The sequence below is a fragment of the Callithrix jacchus genome, chromosome 20 (genome assembly GCF_049354715.1).
Source record: "Callithrix jacchus isolate 240 chromosome 20, calJac240_pri, whole genome shotgun sequence".
NCBI lineage: Eukaryota > Metazoa > Chordata > Mammalia > Primates > Cebidae > Callithrix > Callithrix jacchus.
The window spans coordinates 13,300,973-13,309,158 of NC_133521.1; the positions used below are offsets into that span (position 1 = coordinate 13,300,973).

The window sequence follows — 8,186 nt, forward strand, 5'->3', positions numbered from 1 at the left end:
ATGACTTGTTGGCAGAAAGATCAGTGGAGAAGGTATTCCTGTGTGTGCTATGCTCTGAATGTTCGTATCCCCCCGAAATCCCTATGTTGAAATTCTGACCCCCACAATGTGATGGTATGTAGAGGTGGGGCTTTTGAGAGGTAATTAAGTCATGAGGGCAGAGCCCTTGTGAGTGGAATTGGTGCCCTTCCAAGAGACAAAGAGACAGAAGAGCACACAATCTCTCTCTCCCTGCCGTATGAGGATACAAGAAGACAGCCGTCTGTAAACCAGGACACGGGCCCTTATCAGACACCAGATCTTCCAGCACTCTAGTGTTGGACTTAGCCTCCAGAAAAGTAAGAAATACATGTTTGGTTTTCTTCAAGCAACTCAGTCTACAGTAATTTGTTATAGCAGCCTTGAAATGACTAAAACAGTGCATGTGGTTATCATTAGAATAAAAGCACAATGCTAGCAGGAAATATCACTGTCACTACCTACTGTTAATATTTCCTTCACAGTACCATCTGTAGATAACAAGGTGAGAAAACACGTTTTCTATTTTTTAAAGAAAAGGAAAAGCACTCAAGTTTAACTAGGTAATTAATTAATTCACGAGTGAATCCAAAGTGGGAGTGATTACTAAACAATGACTAATGATAAAGAATAAACCCTAAGGTAAGTGATGATCAAGGAGATGAAACAGTTTTAGTTTAGAGTCCTATTACAATTCTATTTCAATATAAATAAGCTGACACCAGAAGCAAACAATTAACCCCAAAGCCACTGGCTGTTCATTAGCTAAGGAATAATTTTACATTTCATTATTATTCATGTTGGCTAAATTTCCATTAAAACCAATTTAGTAAACTGGCCCTCTGATGGGCTTGAAATTAATAGGAGGAAGGGAAGGCAGAGAGGGAACCAAACAGAGGCCATTATTTAAGCATCTAGGGACAGGAAAACTCATGGGGGCAGATTGCCACTTTAATTAAAGATAATGTCTCAATTCACTTTCAAAATAAGTATCTGGAAAATGTCTGGGAAATTATCCCTGGCCAGGGTGTCTGGCTCATTCACCAAGTGGATGATTTCTGCTGCTGGAATTTCTGATTGAGTGGAGAAATGGCCCGCTCAATCCTGGGTCACCCTCCCCACATTCCCAGCTCTCTGCAGCAAAGTCTCCAGTGGGGAGGAAAGACACTTGGAGCTTCTAAAATAGTCCCACAGCCTGGGCGTGAAATCCACCTTTTCATTCTTTGGTCCAATAGGCAGGCTTAATGACTTTTATTTAACATGTAAATGTGACTGTAATACCAGTGCCTAATTAGCTCACATTTAAGGAACTTCCAATTTGGCCAAGCAGGATGCTAAGAACTTTCATGAACTAACTCCTTTAATTGTCTCAATCCTTCTAATGAGGTGGAGTCCATTATTATCTCCATTTTACAGTTGAGAAAGCTGAGACACACAGAGAGGAGGAGTAACTGATATTCCACAGCTAAGGTGGCACAGAGCTGGGATGCGACCCCATGTCATTGACTCTAGACCTGTGTGCATAACCGCTAGGCTATGCTGCCTCTGGTAAAAATAACAAAACAACTGAGGTTTTTCTTGGAATTATCCAAATCAACAGAGCATAAATTACCTGGTCAGTTGTTTGTGGGAGAACAATGCGTGAAGGGCTTTGAATGCCTGGGCAAGAGCTTTGACCTTGACTCTTTGGAGCTTCCCAGAGTGCAGTGTTCAGTCCCCTTGGAATCCATGAACAGAATTCAAAACAATATTTAGTAGTTATATTGTTTATTTTAAGGTTTATTATAAACGAATGTAACTTGCATATATCACATAACTGGGTAAAAAAGATAATTCTCATTTAAGAAAGAAATAATTTTTTAACACTTCCATATAATCTTATATATCCGGCATTGTTCTAAATACTCTGCTTTTTAACCCTTAATCATTATAATAAGGCTGCATGGCAGGTGGTATTGTTTACTTTGCTTACAAATGAGGAAACTGAGGCACAGGAGATTAACTTGGGCTAGATCTTACAGCCAGCAGACAGCAGAGCAGAGTTTTGAACCTAGGCATTTGTTTCCAGACTCTGTGTCCTTAACAATTATGCTAAGTGATTAGGAGGAATGGAGAACACGATACGGCAGAAATCATGATGGTGGCTGACGCAGGTTGGCACCTGCTGTGGAGATGGAGCCCATCACGTGCTCTTCACAAGAACTACTTGGGGGGGTTGCTCTGAAGCCAGCTCATGACCATGCGAGGGGCATTGGCAGCAAAGCAGCATTTCTTAGCCAGAACAGCAAGATTCCCAGCACATTTCAAGGATGAGTTGTCCACAGCAGAAATGAACCCAGCCCTTGGTGTCCAAAATCACTTTTAGGGGAAGTAGAGCTTTTTCTTTCATGTACCTGGACCAGTAGTTCACTTTCTCTGGAAGCCAGAAGCCCCCTGGACTTCCCAGCTCAGCTGCTGTGGAATGTGGCGGAGAAAGAGGATGAGTGGGTCTGGATATCTCCCATGTTGGGAGTATTATGCAAACAAGGGAGAGATAACCATGCTTCCTCTTCTGGCCTACAGGAGCCCTTGAAATCCTGCTCATCTGCAATCTCTAGGGCTGGACCCCACGTCACAGAAGTGGATACTCCATCTCCATCGAGAACCCAATGACTGGTGAGTTTCCTACTTGGGCCGCCGTTACCTAGGATCCCCATTACCTATGATCAGCCCACCTGCTTTCCTGCAAACCCCACAAAGGGAGAGGCCCTGTCCTGTGCATTTCCTGGTCCTGTGTTGTCACTAAGCATCTGATGCCTGATCCAGAAGAATGCAGTGACCACCAGCCCAGACTCGGTCACTAAAAGGACTTAGGTTCCAATTCCTACTTTCCCAGCTTTCCTTTTTTTTTTTTTTTTTTTGAGATGGAGTTTCCATCTTGTTATCCAGGCTGGAGTGCAATGGTGCGATCTCGGCTCACCGCAACCTCCGCCTTCTGGGTTCAGGCAATTCTCCTGCCTCAGCCTCCTGAGTAGCTGGTTAGCTCAGTTGGTGAGCGCCTGGTGCTCAACTGCCCAGGGCTGCAGACTCGATCGCAGCTTCCTACTAAATGGCCTTGGGCAAGCCCCATGAACCCCCTGTGCTTATTTTCTTCATCTGTAAGGGATGACAGCAGAACTACCTCACATGGATGTTGTGAGAGTGGAAGAAGTAATGTATGTAAAATATTTAACCCAGTACTGGACACACATTGAAAGCTAGATAAGTAGCAGCCATGACTCCTGACACTATTCATGCAAGCGTCAAGTCTGATGGCCGAGATCCGGAGTCTGGAAACTTGCAAGCCTAATTTACAAGGCTACCACCCCTGCCTGTGTTGGGTTCCGCATCCACCAGCTACTGCAACCTTCCAGACTTGATGCCATCTTTGCTTTACTAGATCAGCTTTCCCTTTCTGGCCTCGACAAGTCTTTACTTCTTTACCTAACGGGAGGCCACAAGGAGCAATTCTTTGCAAGGAAAGGGGCAGACATCCTTAGAAAGGCATCTAAAACGCTGCCATTTGCAGTGCCGAGAGAAGGCCATAGGCACTCTCTCAATGACACATGCACAAAAGCTCTTGTTGTGAACACAAATAAGAAAAGTTGAACCCCTTGCCCAATGTAATTCACTTCATTTATTGACCTGAGTTCTCTCCCTGCAACCCTTGATTCCTTTGCATTTGTCAGCGGTTCAGAGACCCCTGGCATTCAACATGATTTGTAATGTAAATTATATAATTGTGCTTTCACATATTTTAACATCAAATGAAATGATTGACTACAGAATCGGAGCTGTCTACAGGTGGGGGCCAATTACCATCTGAATAATCACAGTGCCACACAAGAATAGCATAGCCGCTGAGCGTGACATATTTTTATCTCTATGCATTTCAATGAAGTCAGGCTGGTACATAAAAGGTTATCACCTAGGAAACATATTTTCCTAAGCACAAGTTAAACATGCAAGTGAGATCAGCAAAGATATTCAATTTAGCCAGTCAACCCTAACCTATTAATATTTTAACAAAATCCAGTGAGGATAATTTTTTTCTTTGATCCCATTTCATGTGAGCAGCCGGGAAAGGGAAGAAAAATTAAAAACAAAATAGTCAAGCATACAGAATGAGGTTATGTATTAAGTGGGCTATTTAATGTTTCTGGCATTTCATAGCCCAGGGGAAAGTGTGGATGGATTTAACAATCAAGAGCTGTGTTCCCTTGGCCACAAAGTTCGAGAAACATAAAATAATCTATACTTCCAAGCTGACAAATCGTACCTGACACCCAGCTTCATCTCGCCGGGACTCCTGAGATCAGCATTAATCATATGTTACAGGGAGTAAAAAGAAAAGTAAATCACACCACACTGAAAAGTGAGATGGAAGGTCTTCGGGCAAGGATTTTAATCAATAATATGTGGGATGATAACCAGAAGCTATTGTTTTAATCTTCCAATATGAAAAGAACTAAATGCAAAACACAAAGCTACCAGGAGCCAAGCGGCTTCCATGATGTTGTAAGAACCAAAAACAGTTTGGCAGCTCAACTTTCTAGTTTGATTTATGACAACAAACAAGCAATTTCTTTGTAAAGAGATAAAGTCAAGAGTGTTCTTTATGTTTCCTGTTTCTGGAGCCTTAGCTGTTGCTTGGGTCTTAGGACATGGGTACCGGATTGCTCAGTTTTCCTCGTACTGATTTTTCCATGTTTTGCACATCTGACATCTATTCACGCTGCTTCTTCCACCATCACCTCCTTTCTCCAGCCCCACCATCAGTCTTTGTAGTTTGGGCTGTGTTGACTTTACTAATGGTTCCAGAGAAAAACGGGTAGCACAGTGATTAGATGAGGAACGGATATGTGATGTATTTGAGCCTTGATAAGGCAGGCATGGGAGTTTATGGCAGTACTGTCATAAAAGTGGCTGTCATGGTTTGAGGCTGTGTCCCCACAAAATTCGTACATTGAAGTCCTGAGCCCCACTGCTTCACAATGTGACTTTATTTAGAAACAGGGTCATTGCTCATGGGATTCGTTAAGATGAAGTCACACTGGAGTAGGGTAGACCCCTAATCCAATATGACTGCTGTCTTTATTAAAAGAGGAAATTTGGACACAAACAGATGTGCACACAGAGAGAATGCCATATGAAGATGAAGGCAGAGATTAAGGTGATACTTCTGTAAGCCAAGGAATACTGGAGACTTCCAGGAATACCAGAAGCCAGGGAAGAACAAAATAGCTCCCTCCCCACAGCCCTCAGAAGAAACCTACCCTCCTGATAACCTTGATCTCAGACTTCCAGCCTCTAGAACTGTAAGACAATCCATTTCTGTTCATTAAGCCACTCAGTGTGATACTTTGTTACAACAGCACTAGCAAACTAACATAGAGCCCACTCTCTTTTTTTTTTTTATTGAGACGGAGTTTCGCTCTTGTTACCCAGGCTGGAGTGCAAAGGCGCGATCTCGGCTCACTGCAACCTCTGCCCGCTGGGTTCAGGCAATTCTCCTGCCTCAGCCTCCTGAGTAGCTGGGATTACAGGCCCAGCTAATTTTTTGTAATTTTTAGTAGAGACGGGGTTTCACCATGTTGACCAGGATGGTCTCGATCTGTTGACCTCGTGATCCACCCGCCTCGGCTTCCCAAAGTGCTGGGATTACAGGCTTGAGCCACCGCGCCCAGCCCCACTCTCTTTTATTATCATGTACTTAGAACCTTAACAATTTCAGCTTGACACGGCTAGGATTTATCTTGCCTGCAAATGGTGCCAACACATTAGAAAGTTGAGCAAATACCTATGGAACTGCCTACCTCATGCAGATGTTGCTCAAACTCCTGGATCCAGCCATACCTGAAGTTCTATCCCTGACTTTGCAGTTATGTGATCTATTAAATTCCCACTTTTACTTAAACTGGTTAAAATTGCATGTTTGTCACTTAGAACTAAAAGAACCCTAAATGATTTACTCTGAAAGCAGCCAATGAGATCTTGGGATGAATTGATAGACATGAAGTCTTTGGAACAAAGAACATGATTGTATTAATCAGACCACAGGAAGGTTGCATTCAGTTTGATGCAAAGTATGTTTAAGAGGAAGATAGGTGGATCTGAGCAGAATGATTAGATGGTAAGAGAAACGGACACCGAATCACAGGAGGCATGAGAGACACTTGTCTTATTGAAGAAAAGGGGTGTATAGAAAACATAGATGGCCTCAAATATCTACAAGAATGGCAATCTGAGGAAAGATTAGGATTTATTTGTGCAACCTCCAAGGATAAAACTAGGAAACAATGGAAACACATATTTAAAGCAGAGTGATTATCTAAACTCTCCCAATAATTAGAAGGAATGAAAAATGAGAACACATGGACACAGGGAAAGGAGTACTACACACTGGGGTCTATTGGGGGGAATAGGGGAGGGACAGCCGCGGGGGGAGCTGGGGAGGGATAGCCTGGGTAGAAATGCCAAATGTGGGTGAAGGGGAGGAAGGCAGCAAAACACACTGCCATGTGCATACCTATGCAACTATCTTGCATGTTCTTCACATGTACCCCAAAACCTAAAATGCAATAAAAATAATAATAATAATAAAAAGAAGGAATGAAAAGCCCCTGAAAGCAGCAAGTCCTTGGATTTGGGAGATGCTTCTACAGCAGAAGGGACTCTATGATTGACTGGATGACTTTAAGGCCCCTTCCAGCTTGGATGTTTAGTTTTATAATTTTTTTACCAAAATCCAACATTCTTCTGGCTGAAACACACCATTATTCTATGATTCCAATTCATTTCTTTCCACCTCAGCTTCTTTCCAGACTCTTGAGAATTCTTGCACTTGCACAGCACATGCAATGTCATGCCACTAATCTTTGATTTACAGAATGGCTAACACTGTAGATGTGGGACTCTTGGTGGCACAGATCATGTGAAGAAGGGATCAAATGTTATTTTTTTCCCCTAGCTTTAACTAAATGACCTATTCCACAGCAGAGAGTTGAAGGATGATATTTAGCTGATGTAAACAATCAATCTGGTTATAGATTTTTTTAATAGATGGCTCACGTTAGACACACACTATATTTTCCTGAGCTATTCGAGGTATGCGAAGACACACACCATGCTTGAAATCAAGTGTCCAGTTAAGGCATAAACTAGACAAAAGCTTAAAATTGCATCAAAAACCCTCTCTAGTCTTTCCTTGAAAGAACTTGAGACTTTGGGACATTCAGATATGTTATGGCTCCAGGTGACCACCTTAATTTCTACTGTCAGCACTTGTAACAGCTTGTCAAATCTCCAGACACCCTTCTGATGACTCAGCCAAGTGGCTGACGTTACAGAGAAGCCTGGGCAACATAAGAGAGAACATTCTAGTTTTGCCCAGCATGGATGTGGGCTGGGCCAACAGAGGAAAGAAATCTCTGTTTATAATCAGAGAAGGAATGGGGAGCCGATGATGGGAGAGTTTCCATCCGCTGTGCTGGAAGGAAACCCTGACTATGCGCAGCAAATAAGTTCCCAGCCATTTTAAAGAGGTTGCACATGGCTCTCCACGATTTTAGCATCCACTTATTGCCTTGGCCTAATTAAGTTCTTCCTTGATGCTAAATTATTCTCCAAGTCAACAATCTTTAAAAAAAAAAAAAACACGTAATCTTTAAAACTCGCCCCCAACACAAACAGGAAAGCAGTCTGTTAGGAACATCTATGAATTGACATTATTTTGAGGACTTTGCCTACTATAGTGAGTAAATCCATTTCTCAGATGGGAAGAATTCTTAGAGTCTGAGGAAATTACGACATTTTCCCTTCAAAAAAGAGTAGCTGTTTATGAAAATGAATCTCTTGATCTTACATCCTCGGGGTCTTTCACCTTTAAGTAATCTTACAGCAGAGAATTCATCAGATTAAAAAACAAGAAGAAGCCAGGCACAGTGGCTCATGCCTATAATCCTAGCACTTTGGGAGGCTGAGGTGTGCAGATCACTTGAGGTCAAGAGCTCGAGACCACCCTGGCCAACATGGTGAAACTCCATCTCTACTAAAAATACAAAAAGTAGCTGGGTGTTGTGGTGCATGCCTGTAATCTCAGCTACTCGGGAGGCTAAGGTAGGAGAATCATTTGAACAAGGACAAGGAGG

The 8,186-nt window shown here is 42.5% G+C and overlaps 1 long non-coding RNA gene across 1 annotated transcript; it reads left to right on the top strand.

Annotated features, from left to right (window-relative positions):
* The first annotated feature begins 214 nt into the window (after window positions 1-214).
* Window positions 215-7,694, top strand: LOC108589326 (uncharacterized). The gene is made up of 3 exons (XR_001908533.4): window positions 215-338; window positions 2,581-2,673; window positions 5,162-7,694. It is a non-coding gene; the product is annotated as an uncharacterized LOC108589326 (long non-coding RNA).
* The last annotated feature ends 492 nt before the right edge of the window (window positions 7,695-8,186 follow it).